Source organism: Phyllostomus hastatus, unplaced genomic scaffold (assembly GCF_019186645.2).
Source record: "Phyllostomus hastatus isolate PE091 unplaced genomic scaffold, TTU_PhHast_1.1 phas_contig_58, whole genome shotgun sequence".
Classification (NCBI taxonomy): domain Eukaryota; kingdom Metazoa; phylum Chordata; class Mammalia; order Chiroptera; family Phyllostomidae; genus Phyllostomus; species Phyllostomus hastatus.
Window position 1 is genome coordinate 1,236,314 of NW_025333916.1, and position 18,119 is coordinate 1,254,432.

The following is an 18,119-nucleotide window of genomic DNA, read 5'->3' on the forward strand; positions in this document are numbered from 1 at the left end:
TCTATTCTAACTGCAATGATTAGCTTTGTATATTGAACAAACTTATTAACATTAAATGTTTTCTGACAACCTTCAAAGCCAGCACATAAATATATTTTACCTCCTCCCATACACCTCATTCTTCCATCTTCTCCTTCTACACTTAAGCTTATTTGTATTTAACAACTTAGTTTACCAGTTAAATTTTTCACAATTTTTCCTTGCTTTCTACTCCTCTCTTCTGGTATCACTTTTTTGTTGTTGTTATTATTGAAGTGCATCTTTTAATAGTTTCCCCCTAGACTTTCCAAAGCCTTTAAACTCCTACCATATTTTGCTATTTTGATTATATATTAATACATACTTTAGTTTCACTTCTGAGCAAAAAAATTAGCTGGGTAAAGAATTTGTTTCTTAACAATTTCCTCTCAGCAGTTATAAAGTATAATTCTATTATTTTCAGACATTTTTATTATATATGAGGTCTTCTGTGATTCAGTATTCATTTTTTAGTAATCATTCTTTTTTCTTTCATAGTTATGCATTTTTCTATTTGTTCTTGACATTAAGTAGCTTTATTAGAATATATGAAATGTACATTTTATGTTTTATTCTGCATGCTTTGATTTATTATTTGTTAACTTAGTACTCTCGACTTTCTTCAATTCTCAAAAGTTTTAGCCATTATAACTTTGACTTGTATTTCTCTCCAATTACCTCTCTGTACTGCCCCTAGAAATTCAATTTCACACTTGTTGAATATTCTTTTATCTCTTTTCTAAAGTTCTGAGTGATTGTATCAGATTTACATTAATTATATGTTTGCATATGCCCAATCTACTGTAGAGCTTTTCTATTAAAATTTACTATATCAACTGTTACACTTTAATTCCCATATTTGTTTAATTTTATATTACTCTGTTATTTATTAACAATTGCATGCTTTTATTCTATAATTCACTTGAGCCTGCTAATCCTAGATATCACCCATGCTTTCTTAAGCTCTTTTAATTTTCCTGTGGCCTTCAAAATGTTGATTAGAGCAGTTTTTGAAGCCAAGAGCCAAAAATGGAAGAACCACCTACAGGTCCATCTCACTGAACTACTGTACGTTTGAAAGCCAGCATCAAACTAAAATTCCCACCCCTGTTCTGTTATGCGAAAAAAGAAAAGTTATTGTACTTTATGTCAGCAAATCTTAATTGGAAAGCTAATCCTGCTTTTTTTCTCATTTCTGCTATATCACCCCTTTCTGTGCAGTGTTTTCTTAGGTTATCTCAGCACAGCACAAGTATCCATAGCTCGGAAATAGGTCATCCATATGTGTTCAGAACACTAGCTGACAGTACAGCATTCCTGTCTTAAAAGTAGCATGTGGCTTGGCCAGGATCCAAGTTGTGCTGCCATTTCTTCTACCACATACAAGCAGTATGTTTCTCCTACAAGTGAGCAAAACATTACCAACTACATTCATGTAGATATGCTGTCTCTGTTCAAATGCAAAGGTTGAAATTTTAGACTCAACTCCTGCTTCTGAGCCCAGCATCACTTGAGCCATACGGGTTTATTTTTGTAATTTCCCAAATTTTTGTTGTTCATGTATTGTTTTTAAGATTATTTATATATATATATTTATTTATTTATTTATAGACAGAGGGGAAGGGAGGGAGAAAGGGAGAGAAACATCACTGTGTGGTTGCCTCTTGTGCAGCCCCTACTGGGAACCAGTTCTGTGACCCAGGCATGTGCCTGACTGGTAATCAAACCAGTGACCCTTTAGTTCACAGGCGGGCACTCAATACACTGAGCCACCCCAACAAGAGCTGTTTATGTATTTTTTTTTAGCATTATTGTTATGTCACTTCATGGACAACTTCCATGTATGTATAGAAGAACAGTTATTCTAGTGTATGTAATCTAATGTCATAACTGATATAATTTCCCTGAACAGTAAAATCTATCCAAAGACTATATATACAAGTAGATTTATTTTATCGTCCTTTATAAAAAATCATAAATGAATGACTGGCAATAAGGTTTAATTAAATAAATTACACTATTTCACAAAATAGGGTGTATGTAGTCAGTAAAAATAATTATGTTGATGACTGACAAAACAACATATATTAATTTAAAAATTTAAATAGCTGTTTATACTACATTTATATATGTATAGTAATAATTAACATATTTGAGTATGTGTCTCTATATAACATGTTATAGTGATAGAAAATCAGGTTATTTTAATTTTTTACTCTAAAATTATATTTTATAAAATGTTTGTGATAAACACATGTTTATTTCAGAATACAAGATAAAAAGTTGAAAATCTAATGGTAATATTTGACTTTCACAGTTAAAAATAGAGTTGGTGTTAAATGGCAAAGTACCTAAAAACATATAATTAAGATATCATTTAGCTTGTCCACTTTATTGTTTCTGGCATAAAAATAATACCTTCGCTTTTTTATAACACACTAGGGCTGGAATCTGGATCTTGAGCATGCTGCTTCATCTGGCATGTGTTTGACAGACAGATGGATTTTCCATCATGCCCCCAGGGCCAAATAACTTGGGCTCTTTCAAGCAAAACAGTGAATTATTTGTTAATGTCTTTATGGTTCCATTAATGCCCTGACAGCTCAGCACATTAATGAAATGTGTAAAGGGTACTAAGTTGGTGGTGATATGAAAATGTCAATGAATACAAAAGGAAGAAATAAGTTGATTAAAAAATCAGTAGAAATTTGCCAACATACATGTATATTCCTTTAAAAAGTCGAAGAGAAATATGAGGTAAATGAGACCAGTGGAGTGTAGTATTTAAAAAGAATGAGTTTGCATTGTTTTTTGTTTTGCCTTTTTGCTTTGGTCTAGTTATTTAAATATGTTCGTAATTCATGAACACAGACAACAGTGTGGTGACTGCAGGGGGTGGAAGGGGGTGGATTGTGGTGCAAAAGGGTATGGGGGGATAAATGGTGATTAAAATTTTTTTAAGTCATAAAAAAATAAATATCTTTTTAAAAGGAACTTTATGTCATCACTGTAACTGGGAAGGCAGTAGCACGCGTCATACAGGCAGCCACTGTAAAAGTGAATGGAGCTATTTCTGGCTGAGGCTGTGCTCCCTTCCTTAGCAGGTGGGCCCAAGTTAGACAGGTGCTGATAAAGGAGGCAGCAAGGAGGGAGGCCTTCTCCTGGTGTCAGATAAGGAAGGGATTGAAAACAGCTGTCATCCAGGTGACTCCGTGTTAGCTGATGGCATGTGCCTGTGTATCTGGAGTCCCGGGAAGGATGCGGAGTAAGAACTGTGTCCTACCTGGGAAATACCAGCTGCAGCTGGCCAAGATCCCCTTAGAAATGGTATCATGTTTTTTATTTTTTAATTTAATTTTAATATATTTTGCATAAAAGTTCCTAGTTTATTAATCCTTTCCTGAACATCTGCACAACCACCACAGATAAAGTTATTGGAGAATCTTTACTCCTTCTGTTGTCTAATCTTCAGCTTACTTTTGCCAGCACCAACCCTGGCCTTTGCAGTGCCCCTGACTATCTTCATGCTCTTCTTGCGTGCCTATTTTCTTGAAGTTGTCTTCTAATACAGGCCATGTCTTGCAAGTCTGTTTAGGTTCATTTTTCTTCATGTAAATGATGCCAGATTTAGTTGTCTTGCCACAATCAAAATGGGTTCTAAACCCAAATACAAAGATGACATCTGGTGTAGTCTTATACATTTTGGCTAGTTTTTCTGAGTTTGAATCTTTGATAATGGCTTTTTGATGTGTGTATCTTTAGAAAAAATTAAGTTAGAAATTGCTGTTGTGAACTATATATTAAAAAGATTTTTGCAACAAAACCTACAGGATTTATTCAATTAAAAACTTATTGGACTCCATTGCATTTAAAACACTGTATGTAATCTAAGCTCTTTGAGGGAGGAAAAAATAACTATCATTTTTATTTTCCAGTGCATCATCTTCCTGTTCTTCATGTAATAAGTGATCATTAAATCACTGATGAATTGAATTGATTAAAAGTTCCAAAAGTGAAAGTAATAAAACCAATTATATAAATATGAAAAATGACAAGGTTAATTTCAGAAAACCTATAATTTATTTTATATAAATACTTTATTCATTATTTAATATTTTTTATAAAACTACCCATTAAAAATTTCTTGGGTTTTAGATTTATCCTTGCTTTAATTTTTCCTGTGCCATTTACTCACTCCCTTTTTAAGTCTAAGGACAGTGGGAGTAGAAATGGATATTTTTGTTCAAAGTGAAGCATTTTAAAAATCCAAAGTTCAAGAATAATTAATGCATCTTGGCATAGAATTTAACTGATATACATGAGATGGTCTACCCAATGAGGCTGCCTTTTCCCTAAGCTTTACAGACAGTAATAGTTTTTTAAAGCTTTTTAGATGAAGAGGATGAAGAAAAGCAAACCTCCAAGTAAGGGGCTACTATGTTTACAAACTCTCATGCTCAGCCAACAGATATTTTTGCATAAAATAAGGCTTGTTAACCAGGAGAAGATAAACTTAAAGCACGTGAGTCACCCTACTTTGATGGTCAGACACAGCTGTAGTGTGGAGTCTGGTCACATTCACTCTGCAGGGGAGTGCGCTAAGGGCCAAAGGCTGCTAGGGTACAAAGGCGAAAGAAATGAACAGAAAGCAAAATGTGGATCTCCACTAAGGAATGCAGTTTATTAGAGGTTTCTTCCTGGTAACTAATGCATCAAATATCCTCACTATTTCTAATTCTCTTTAATTAATAAAAATGTTGGATGATTACTTTTATGTTTTAAAGGTATTATATTGGTGAAAAACTACAGAAATGGTCAATTAAGTTCAAGGTGATTTATTTATACACTATACTTTTATATATATATAGATAAACATTTTTCATACATTCCATATATTATTTATTTTACATCATTTTTAGCATTCTCATAAAATATGTATTTATTTCCCACTATTATTAACTGAGATACCTGTAAAATCTTAACTGCATTTTGAAAGTGATCTCTACTCTGTAAGAGTCGAAAGGTGTCTTCAAGCCCAATTTTTGTAACCCATTGAAAAAATGGTCTTGGGCCCTATGACCAATTTTTAACAACCACATCCCATCATAACAAGAGGAATATTAAAAATTAACCAGAATTAATACCATCAAGTGGACTATCTTCATAATCACAATTTCAAATACCTCACAACCCCAAACCATTTTCTATCTGGAAAGATTACTTTTTTTTTTTCAAATATTTTCTTTTTTTTCTTTTTTTTAAATATTTTATTTATTTATTTTTTAGAGAGGGAAGGGAGGGAGATAGAGAGAGAGAGAGAGAAACATCAATGTGCAGTTGCTGGGGGTTATGGCCTGCAACCCAGGAATGTACCCTGGCTGGGAATCGAACCTGGGACACTTTGGTTCCCAGCCCGCGCTCAATCCACTGAGCTACGCCAGCCAGGGTGAAAGATTACTTTTAATAATACCCCCATTAATTCTTTGATACTTTGATTTATTAAAGACCACCAACCCATTGATCTTTTCATTTTCTCTCAATCTATCAAGATTATTATATTTTCATTTCTCTTAAATTCCATTGTTAAATTATTATTATTATTTCATTTGAAAGTACTCCTAAGTACTCCATTCTTTCTTTTGCACTCATTTGGCAAAACCTAAACCCAGTTCCACTCAACTATAACATAAATAGTTTAATGTCTACACAAAAGTCACTCCCCATTTCCTTTCAGACAGAATTCTATATTATTATTATTATTATTATTATTTTCTGATAGCCATGCCAGGTAATACAGGAGAGGTTGACTCAACCCCAGAGGTAGATTCTGCTTACACTAAGCCAACCATGCTTTCCCATGCCACTTGCTGGGAAGTGGTTTAAGTGTGAAAGAATGACAGAATTGTGGTCAATAAAAATCAGTTTTCTAAGTGGCTTCTAGAACAAGTTTCTTCACACTTACAAAGAGATAGTGGTGTTATGGTCTCTTTGGTTAGATGTCTACAACTGCTATTAAAACTGTAGCAGTTATTTTGCACCAATTAGGAGAGTTAGTCATAGAAAAGGCAAACACTTCAAGAATAGCCGAGAGAAAGTTTCATGAACTTGGATTACTGTGTACCATTGACTTAACCAACTCTGGAATATGCAATGCCAGGATTTTTTACTTTTTACTTGAGAATAAATCTCCCTTACTGGTTGATTTTGTGCTTTGTCTTATTTGTGACCCAAAGTATTCTGGGGAATTTGAGATACTAGCTAGCAAGTAATTATGTACCTCATTTTCCTTACAAATTATGAACAATAACTTTGAATAAACACTTTGTACTCCTGAGCACTGAGTAATGCCCTATCTTTCCTTCTAATTTTTCTTCTCTAGTGACTCAAATGGCAATTTTATACCATTTTTTAAAAGATTTCCTTATAATTTTCTTAGCTTCACTCTTATTGATAACCTTATCAAAACCAGATGTGAAATCCTCATTTTCCTATTACTAATTTTTCAGACCTATCAGTGTCTGCATGTAACTTCTCCTTTCCTGTGGTTACATCTGAAGAAAAGTTTGTGCTCCTGTAAAATACTAAACCCTCCTCTTGAATTATAGATCTCCATCATCCTTGTTTTCTAGAGAATTTTGATTCCTTCTCTGGGTTCTTTTCCTTTTCTCCTCCTTCTCCTCCTACCTCTTCTTTCTCCTTCTTCTTCAATGGAGAATGGGAATTGGGGATTGTGTCTATATCAGCTGTCAAGAAGTAAGACATTGACAAGCCACCTTCCTGAGGTTATCCTGAGCCTTTGTCTTTGCATCTTGATAGTGTTCCTCCATTTTACTCCAAAAGAGGCAAAGACACGGTTTCAAGATCTACCAGGACAGAAACGTTTTGTTTTTCTGGTCCTTTTAACCGTGTCAGGAAGTACTTCTTGAAGCATAACTTACATTCTTCTTTATAACATCTAAGTTCTGTCCTTTTAAAAGACTTCCTAGGTCTTTCCTAGATAGTTTTGGTTCTTTTAGATACCTTATCTGGGCCAACCCTACCAGCCCAAGAATAACTCTGGATCAGGCAGTATGTCTCTACCCTTCATCAAACCAGGCAGGTTGAGAATCACTGAATAGAGAATGAGCCTTGAAGGATAGGGGTAAGGAACAGTTTATTTTAAGGTACATTCTAAAGATTTCACCCCAACCTCCCAAATTAAAAAAATATAATCTCTAAAAAATAAGTCCTTCATCTTTCAGGTTGTACCTAATCTTCCAACAGCTTCAGTTTATTTGGTCCCCAGATTCTCAAAGTTTTCTCCTTTTCTTTCCCACAATCCGAGGCATCGTGCAGCTGGTCAGCAGGAACAGTTGACATAGGCTGGTTTGAACTGCTGGTTTGAACCTTTTTGGTAACACATTGGCATTAAGTTGTCCCAAGGCCAAGCAAACTTCTTTTGGTTTGTAGGAGTTGACAGTTCCTATCTTGCTCCTGATGGTACTTTCAGAGAAGCTGGAGGCTAAATGAAGCTCATGAGGATTTCTGGAATGTTGGCCACCATGATGTGGGGATTTCTGAGTGGAAATCCACATAAGGTCCAGGAGGCAGAAGTTTAGAGGGTGGCAATAGTCAGTGAGAAATAGAGATGCTAGGTTGGTTTAGTCTGAATAACTTGGGCCAAGTCAGCCAATGGTGAGAGGTACATACTAATGGTGGAGACGCTGCAGAAGAGTCCCAGCTGCTGAAGCCTGGACTCAATATTAGGCACCAGGAGCAAAAAGTAGCCAAAACCCAGGAGAAAGACCCACAGCAGGGGCTGTATTCTGTAGGAGTGCAGCACGCTTCAGAAGGCAGTAGTGCAGGCACACCAGGATACTGTGGTCTGAAGCACAGTGCCCATGGTATTGCAGATGATCAGGGCCCTTGCTCCCTTTGAGGTCCTGTAACTCAGCCAGCTCAGGTTGTTGACATCCCGGATGAAAAAGGGCAGGGACTGGACACTGTCTGGATTATCTGCATGTGCCTGAGGGCTGAGCTTCTTCAGGTCAAATGATCAGCCTCACCCTAACACCCTAGTGTCACGACCACCGACCACAAGTGACCGCAGGATGCTGCGGATGGCTCGTCAACACACAAGAAAAACATACACAGAGACAACCAGGTCCTATGGGGAAATAGGAACGAAATGGCCACTCTTTCTAGTGGGGAGTGCTCCATTCCCCTGCTGGAGAGGCTTTTTATTGGTTTTGTGTGCATAAGAATTCAGGTAAAGCTCATTACTCATTGCTAGGAAGTAAGGATCAAACAACATATAACAAGGAAGTCTGAGGGCCTATTTTGAGTCAGGGTCAAAGAGCTGTAAAAAACTTTAAGGAACAAACTTACTTCTTCCTTGGATCCTTATCATTCAATTGAGAGCATTCTAAACAAAGCAGATTTCACAGGATTTTACATATTTTTTTTTAGGCCTGATCACCTGGGGAACCTGCCCTTTTCAGCACAGGGCTGCACCACCCTATCATTGTTTAAGGCTTAGGTGGAGCAAGGGAAGTAAGGCAGCCAAGAGATTAGGATATTTTCTTTCAGACAATGAGGACTCAGGCTATGTCAAAGCCGAGGGGCGAGGGTCCACCATCCCCTTTTGCTGTAGCCCCAAAGTCCTTCCTTGGGGGCCTCCCACGTGATCATGCCTGTCTTAGATCGTTCCCCCCTTGGGGAATCTTACCCGTCATCAGCTAACCGACCAAGTATTGGGGTAAGGGGAGGGTGAAGTAAAAGGAGCAGAAGTGGCTCTCCAGTCAGGGAGATAAGCTTTTGTCTCCTTGCTGGCTTACGGTCCAAGGTCATTCCCTCAGCCTTAGCCTAGGTGGGGGTTACAACTTCTGATATCAGGCAGGGCGGTTCCCAACACCCTAGGCCCTTTGACTCCAGGTTCTAGATGCAACCTGGGACTGCAGCCATGTCTCAGTTCCCGCTGACTCCTTTCCTGCCTCACTGGCCCAGCCGTGCTCTCACAGGCCAGTGGAGAACAGGCCAAGAGGGAGAACACATCAGATCCGGAAAGGAGTGTGCCCGCCATGTGGCCCACCTGTCTGTCTCTCTGTCAGCTCCACACTGGGCATGGGGAGCAAGGTCTGGACCTCGTTTCTTCACTCATGTTCATTGAAAAAGAAAAGTGTTTTCTAGATTGCTCCTACTTCATCTCAAGTTCAGTTTTCAACTTACTTTTTCTGGCTTAAATCTCCATCATTTTAAATTCATACTAATTTTATAAGGCCACCAATAAACTTCATGTTTCCCAATTTAATATATGCTTTTATGCAGTTATTAAAACTTACAAAGGCATCTGATGCAGTGGACTACTCACTCCATCCTTCCTAAAACATTTTCCTCTCTCAGCTATGGTTTTTCTTCTTTTTCAGTTTATTGCTTTCCTTTTCTTCCGCTTCCTCTCTCCCTCTCTCTCTCTCCTTATTCTTTTTAAAATTTTTTTGTGTATCCTTCTTCACTAAACTTTTACAAGTTCAAGTTTCTCAGAGCTAAATCTGCAGCCTTCTAAATCTATATACTGTCTCTAAGTGACCAGTGACCTCATCCATTCCATGATTTTTTTTCAAAATCAAATATCACTCACACAAACACATATGCACTTTTTCTGTGATCTGTAACATAATAGGCCAAGAACACTCATAATTCTTCACAAACTCTATACATTGGGCTTCCTCGGATAGTGAGTTCTCTAAATCTATACAGTCTCACTAGGTCATTTTTTTACTCCATGATAAATACTATTTTTTGTCGATAATGCACAGATTTTTTTTTTAAATCTCCAGATAAGAGTCATGAATTTAAATACTACTCACTGCATTCTGGTAATACTCAAATGCACATCTCATTCCCTCTGTGTTCCTGACCCATATCTACCTGTCTACTTGATATCCCTGCTTGTTCATCTCACTGAAATCTTAATTAAACATGAGTAAAACAAAATGTTAATTTGTTGGTTATCCCAAAAAAGATACCTTCAAAGCTAACCTCTTGTTAACCTTCTCTATGTCAGAATAGTACAACTGACCCAATTACTGAAGTCAGAAAACTGGGACACATTGACACATTTCGACTCCCTCCTTTTCTTTATGTCCCTCTTCCAATCTCTCAGTGGGTCCAGTTGGTTGGCTGTGAGTCTAAATTTTATCAGGTATCATCCATTTAGATCCATTTCCTCTGCCACCACACTACCCCCATACACCACTTATTTCATAATCATCCTAACTGGTTGCTCTAATTTTTCTCTTAACTCATTCCAGTCTATTCTCTATATAATAGCCAGAGGGATCTTTTAAAACTTAAATGAGACTCCTTCCCTAGTTTAAACCTTTCCATAGCTTCCCATTTGCATCTCAGTTATATTAAACCCCAAACTTCTTCTAGGTCTTTATAGCTCTGCATAATCTGGCCCGTTTTGGCTTTCTAACTTCTCACTAGTCTCTTCCACTAACTCACTAAACCCCAGGCACCATGGTGTTTTCTGTTTCTTCAATTGTTCAAATTAGTTTCCATTTAGGGAAATTTGAGATTCTAATTCCCAGGAATGGTTTCCTACTGATTTTTCACACATCTGTCTCTTTTCATTACTCTAGGTCTCATTTTAAATCTACCCTTTTTGAGAAACATTTCTTGAAATCTATGTTAAGTAGTTTACCATGCCCCTACCAATACTTTGCTAGCATAGCAACTATGTATTTATTTCAGATTTCTTATCACAATGAGCAATCATTTCACCGATGTTTGTGTACTGACTCACTATCTTTCATTTTAAATATACTCTATGTAGGTGCAGGTTTTGTCAGGTTTTCTCACTTGTATGTGCAGACACTAACACATAATAGGTACTTAACAAATTGTTTTTGGAATTAGTGACTAAATATTAAGACTCAATAATGTCACCCATAACCCAAAGAGGAACATGAGGCCATAAACAATTATACAGAAGGCCTGAGATACTTTCTAATTTTTGTCTTAAATTTTCATGTAAACCTTTTAATATTTTAATATTCAGGATTCTTTATATTCAAGCCATTTCTCAATCCAAAAAGAAACTTCAAAACCATGAATTACCTTTTCAAAATAAATAGAATGTAAATTTCAAATTGAGACAAAAGGTGATATAGACCCCTTCAAAGGGGAGATAATATACATAACAATGATAGCTATTGCTTCTTAAGAGTTGATTTCATATAGATACTGTGGATATACCAGTTTGCACTATCCCATTATCTTTATCACAGTAAGCCTATATAATGGTATCATCCTAATTTCTTGAAATGGGGCTCCTGAGGGCTAGAAAAACTAGGTAAGTAATATCCAAGGTCACACAGCTAACATGGTATGGATGCTGCTGGGTCTGAGTGCTGTGTGTTGTATTTGCCACTGTGCTATGTGGTTTCTCGACGGGAAGGATAATAGAGTAAAAATTATGTGTGGCAGATTCTAGATATTCACTTAGCCAATGTCTATTCTTGCATCCTTTTTAGCTTGCCTTTCTGTAAAATAGAGGTAGGTTGTAAAGTTAAAAACTGCAATTGCAATACAAAGCAGACATCTATCAATAAAATGGAAAATGAGTCAGCCTTTGGCAAGGAGATCTGATCTTCTGGTATATATAATCACAGAGGTCTGTCTTTCTGGGGCAAGTTGTAGTTTCTGTTATCCAGTTCCTAGAATCGTAAGGGTTAGGTGACAAGAATGGCATCATTCATGTTTCCTTTGAACAGTGTTTTTCTGCAGATTTTACAAACGGTTGCTACTTAAATTAGTAAGAAATGTGTTGTTCTTGTGCCACAATTGATTCAGTGCCTGTTACTAGAAATAGGTTGCAATAAGCAACAGAAACTAAAATGTGGAATTGACTTAATAGAGCAAGTGGAGAGATGAGAATTCAGTCTGAGATACTGACGCTGGAAAACGGGACACATCTCTATATACAATGAAATATATTTGGTCAAATTGTCACCTAATGAACTTCATGAAGCAAACTGTATGGGGACAGAGGCTGTACCACAGGAAAGGAGGATACTGACCAGGATATTGGCTAGTGCTGGCTCTATTAACACCTTTAGGAAAATTCTATGAGAGCTAAAGGAACCCAGGTGAGATGCAGAAGCATGGAAGCACAAACAGGAGGAAATGCCACTTTGGTGAGAAAAGTACTCTCTCCCTGCAGTCTGATGTCTGTATTGTCATAGAATGCTAAAATTTGGAGACTTAAAAAGTTAAAAAATAAAAACACATTTCTTACTCTAAATAGAAACCATGGGAAGGGCAGCAAAAGCAGCAACCTTAGCAAGAGGCAAACTGTTGCTAAGGTAAGCCAGGCAAATGCAGCCTGTCTGAAGGCAAAAATAAGATTAAGGTTTGGCCTTCCCCCAACTGTATTACTTTAACTCACTCCAAGGCAATGGCCATTCAGTTAAGGGAGGGAGATAGGGAAGAATGTAAAAGCCAGCTATACCTACACCTACCGGACACTGACTGGACGCATGCAACACACTGACACTCTGGAAGAACTGCATGGTAGCCGAACACCTTCTGGACCACACAATCGTGTGCCTGTCATTGCTCCACTAAAAAAGCTGTGGAACAACTCCTAGGATCCCTCAACACACAACCACAGACAACTGCTTTTGAAAACAGATCTATGCAGTATCTCGGAGGGCAGAGAGAGGGACCTCTAAAATGGAATGAGAGAGTCAAACACTGGCTGACCCAGAGCTTACTCTGCTGCAAGTTCAGGGATTCCTTGCTATTCCTGATCGGCAGGATTTGAAAATTGCTATGAATGTTACTTCTCTTTATTTTCTTAATCCTCTCTTTTCCCAAGTGGAAATTTTCATAACAGCTAATCTGTCTTCTCCAACACTGGGCTTGTTTTTTGGAGACAGATAATTTGTCTTTTAGTTATCAAACTGCCAGAAAACCAAGAACTACAAGTGGTCCCTTTGTTGAGATTACCTATCATGAAGATTACATACCTTGAACTTTGAGTTGGCTGCAGTAACTACAAGAGAATTTGAGAATGTCTCCATAGGAAAAGAAGCAGTTATATTCTAATATTTGGAAGAATAGCATACAAAAAATATTAAGTATCCAAGGTATGGACTACAGAAAATATTATTCATTTTCCACCAAATAACCATTTTCTTCCTCCTCACTAAGGGAACGCCTACTTTTTTGTGAGTTGGCAATGAACCCAGAAAAAAAAAAGCACCATATTTTCTAGTCTATGCACTGTTCCTTTAATACATTCTGAAACAACTCTGGCAAATGAGAAAAGTTAAAGTGTGATCAGAATTTCTGGGAAATTTTACTTTCCTTATGTGGTAGTTATCCCCAAAGATAGCCACCCTAAATTCCTTCCTTTTCTTTACAGGCATGTTCCTTCATATATCAAGAGGAGAATCTAATTCTTCTTTTCATGGGATGGCTTTAGTGACTGGTTTGACAGATAGGGATAGAGCAGGAGTGACACATAAGAATTTTTCACACTGGGTCATGTGAAATCTCTTAGTGGCAGAACGTTTAGTGATGACAAACTGGAGTAACGTAGGGAATAGAAAATGGTCCTAATGAACTGGTATATCAGGTTATGGATTTCCCAGGCAGAATGTTGAAAGTGTCTATTGTTTTCTGTTAGATGTATAGGATAAGATACAAATAGAGAAAGCATGAGCTTTTTTTTTTTTTAAAAAAAAGGTATTCAGTTTTACAGAAGAATTTAGAAGAAAAAGAAGAGTTAAGACTCATTGGACACATAAATAGAACTATTTATCATCTTTGGTCTTCCCAGGCAACAAAAGGTTTCTCAAAACAAGAAATGGCCTGAGGATTAAACTTACCCAGAATATTTCCAGTAACATACAACAGGAGGGTGAAGTTCAATAGTGCATGCAGAGCGCCCTTTACTCACACCTCAGAAACATTTATGGCAGAGTTTCAACCAGACACAAAGGTTTCTGCAAATGTCAGAGTGACTTACATGCAGAGTGACATGCAAACATAACTAGCAAACAGGGCTCCAAAGAACCTTCAGGATGTAATCCCACACCATCAAGACTCTCAGCCCAAAGTGGAGAGGAATCTCTCTGGGGAAAAAAATTGTGGGATGGCTTTTATCTAATTAAAGTGAACCCCACCCAGTAAGAGTGGACTAAAAGGGACAGAGGCAGCTCAAAATAAAAAAAGAACCTTTGACAACCCCAAACTTCTGAAGGCAGAAAGTAGGCTGAGAAGCTATGCAGCAGCAAACACAGGTCATTTTTAAATAAAAAGAAGTTTTAGAGCAGAGTGAGAAACTAGGGGGCAGAGGTAAGCGGCACCGAAAATTATTCTTAGGGGGCAGAACTTGGCTCCAGTCAGAAACTGGTGACATGTGCTCAGCTCGACTTCAGACCTCCTGTGGACGAGTGGTCATGATGTGCATCCCTTAAATACCACCCCTTTTACTTTGGAGGTGTCTTTTGCAGATCTTATACTCTTATATCACCACTATAATATTGATTGTTTATTAAGTTCATTGAGCAGGTACATTTTCTCTTAGGTCAAAAGTCTTCCATTAGAGAGAAATCCATGCTTGAGAAGCTGCACCTGAAAATTGGATTCTCATCTTCCCTTGAACCTGACTTAAATTATGAATCCTAGATTTTAAACCAAAGCTATAATGGAATACAATTTGAGGATATTGGAAAGAGGTTAGTCTATTTTCCATGTGGAAGGGACATGCATATTGATAGCCAGAGAGTAGCAGACTGAGGTAGTCTCCCAAAAGGGCCACTATGGATCCCTTGCTTGTCACGTGACAAGGGAGGCTCTAATTTCCTTCCCTTGAATCTGACTACACTTTAGTTATTTTCTTGGCCGCTAGAATGTGAGGAGCAATATTCTCAAATACCTAAGACCAAGTCATGAAAAGCCTTCCCTCTTTCAGTTTTGTTGGGAACAAGGAAATTAAGAACTAAATTTAACCTTAATAGACAAGAACCACATTGTAGCTAAAAAGAAATGATAAAAGAGCCAGAGTACAGTTAAGCAAACATCCTGTGTCGAGCAGATGCTCTCCCCTGGGTAGGCTAGATAAGCAATGCTTTGTAGTTTTAATCAGAAAATAAGAACCTAGCTAGCCAGAGCCAGGAGATTACTAGGTTAATGAACAAACATCCTGCCTTCCCGCCTTATGAAAGAATGCTTGGTTTGAAATTCCCACGCGCGGTCTTTGTAAGCGAATTGCTAACTGCCACGTCTGCTTCTGTATAATGCTTGCTTGCCCGCCCCTATATAAGAACATAGTTGTAAGCGCTCGGGGGGTCTCTCGTTTGCAGCTCCTTGTGGGCACTGTGTCGCTGGACACTTTGAGAGTTTGCCCCTGCGCAGGTTAAACTTGGCCAATAAAGTAACATCTTTGATACCCTGAAAGTCTCCGATATTTGTTCTCGCGTTTGCTGGATGCTACAAGTTTCAGCACTCACTCTCAGGGCTCTCCCTCTCAGAACCCAGCTGCTGCTGCGCTATGAGAAGCCAAAGCCACAGGCAGGCATTTCATTGGAGCTTCCAGGCGACAGCCAGCATCAGCTCAGCCACAGAGTGAGTCACCTTGGACTCTGAGTCCAGTTAAACCTGCAGAAGCCTCCAGACCCGACACAGTCTGACTGCAATCACATGAGATCCCAAGTAAGGACAGCCAGCTGAGCCTAGTCAATCAATACATGGCCATATGTGATGATAATGAATTGTTCTAAGCTAGTAAATTTTGAGGAGTTTTGATATAAAAAATAGATGGCAAGAACACGTGTGATCAGAACTATTTTTCTTCTGGTCCTTTCCTCCTTTTTTCAAACAAAGACATGAGGCCTACAGCTGGAACAATCATCTTGAGATCCTGAAGGAAATTATCAAGACATTTTTAGGGACTTTGACCCTGAATTCCTTAAACTATAAAAGAAGCTAGCAATCACAAACTTTCTAACTTCAAGATATCAGAAAAAATAATCTCCTATTTGTGTTTCTGGTCACACACAGCCATGTAACCAGATACTCCAGGGACGAGGGAAATGTACAAAATAATACCATAAAGTGTGTACTTCAGTAAACAGAGGATGCTGGTTCAAGCTTCAAGTTTTGTGGAAAAAGAAAAAAAATTAGTCATACAATTATAAAATTGTCAGGTTATATAAAATAACAATCATATTAGCTGCTCATATTTAAAAAGATGTAGTATGATGCAGTATCATTTACCCATTGTTAACAAATATAAATTTATCTTTCACAGTTACATATTTTATAACATCTTTTCAGCAAAGGCATAATGCCAGATAGTCCAAAGCAATTTCACAAAATCAAAAACAATGAATCTGTTTTACAGCTGTTGGTAGTCTGAATTAATCAAAGAATAAATTACAGAATATGGAGGAATTGGTGGCCAATGATTGCTACTACCAATCTTTTTAAAAGCATCTTGCTAGTAAGCTTTTGGTAAATCAGATAAAACCCAGTAGTGTAAATACTGCATTTAATTAAAGATGGCCTTAAATGCTGATAAAAACATGGTTAGCATCCTTTTATGGGGCCAGGAAAGCCTAACTAGAATATTGCCTGGATGGAAGACTCTAATTTAATCTGGAGATTGGCTGAGATAGTAGCTAGTAACAAAGTAAGAATTTCCTAATAGAACATTTCTGTTCATTTTATAAAATCAGAGATGCTAACAGTTTAGCCCATAGAGTATATGTCCAATAATTTTAACTTGGAAAAAATTAAATTGGGTAATTCCAAATGCCCTCTTTGACTGTGTGTATATATGACCATGGTGTTGATTTGGATATGTGAGGTGAAGAAGATACTAAAGAAAATTCATGACTTCAGGCTTGTATACTTCAATGCCTGTTGACACCCATCACTAAGATTGGGAACATAGAACAAACAAGGCCTCGTTTGTGTGAGAATGATCTTTAACTTGAGGGATCAATGGACTCTCCGTGTGGGTATGAGAAGCATATATAGGAAGTATATATGGCAGTTTGATATATAGGTCTTGTCAGAGAAAATGTAAGGAAATACATATATGTGAGTAACCTGCTGATCAAAACGGCCTTCCCATGCCATTCCTCTTGACTTATTTCCTACTTTAAGATTCCTTACCCATCTATTTTTTTAGAGCATTTACTTTAGAAAACTTGTATTTGTAGATTCTCCTTGTTCCTTTGAGATGTAAATTTTTAAAAAACAACTCTCCACAGTTTTACAATCCAGGAATGTCCTTCTTGGGGACCTGAATGCCAACTGCTGGGAGCATAAATAAATTTCAAGGGAGACTGTACCTATACCTCCCAGTTTTAATGGGAGACTAGGAGCCTAACTTTGAAGGAGCCACATTGCAAAACTATCTCCTATCATGAAGACGTGGGTTTAATTTGTCTTTGGATAAAGCCAGTTAGAAAATAGATGACATGATTTCCCCCAACAACTTCCAATCCAGTACTTTCCATTTCCAACTAGCTCTCCTTGTAACAGGGTACAGCCAAGAGGGGAACCCCACATAGGGATTTGTAATAGGGTCCAGAAGAGCTTGGAGATAATTGGCTCCACACCACAGGACTACACCTGCCCAGAATGCTGGCAGCTGTGGCCAATTGTGAGAGGAGCCCAGAATGGAGCTCCAGAAGAAGGTTGGCACTGGGATTTAAACGGAGGCACAGCAGACAATGGGCATCTCTCTTTTTGGGATCATACATCTGTTTAGGGCCACGCACGCAGCTTTGGTGTCTTCATTGGGACCATGTGGCTTGAGTGAGAGTCAGGACCATAAGGCTTTGAAAGTGTTGCCTCTTGCCATGTGAAGGGTGCCTGGAGGACTGTGTGCATTTGTGGAGAACTTTAGTTTGTGTTATTTCAAATAAATAATAAATTCCTTTCCTTTTCACTGATCTTGGGTATTAAGAGACATCTTTCCTCAGGTAGCAGGCAAAACGGACTCAGTAGGTGGGGAGGAACCCCTGGAGAAAAAGGGGGGATCTTTTATATCATTCAGCCCCCCCCTTCCCCTGCTCTGTTCTGTAACATCCTCAGTG

General features: G+C 37.8%; 1 pseudogene; it reads right to left on the bottom strand.

Annotated features, from left to right (window-relative positions):
- Positions 1 to 7,425: 7,425 nt before the first annotated feature.
- Positions 7,426 to 9,079, bottom strand: LOC123824913 (annotated as a pseudogene).
- Positions 9,080 to 18,119: the final 9,040 nt, after the last annotated feature.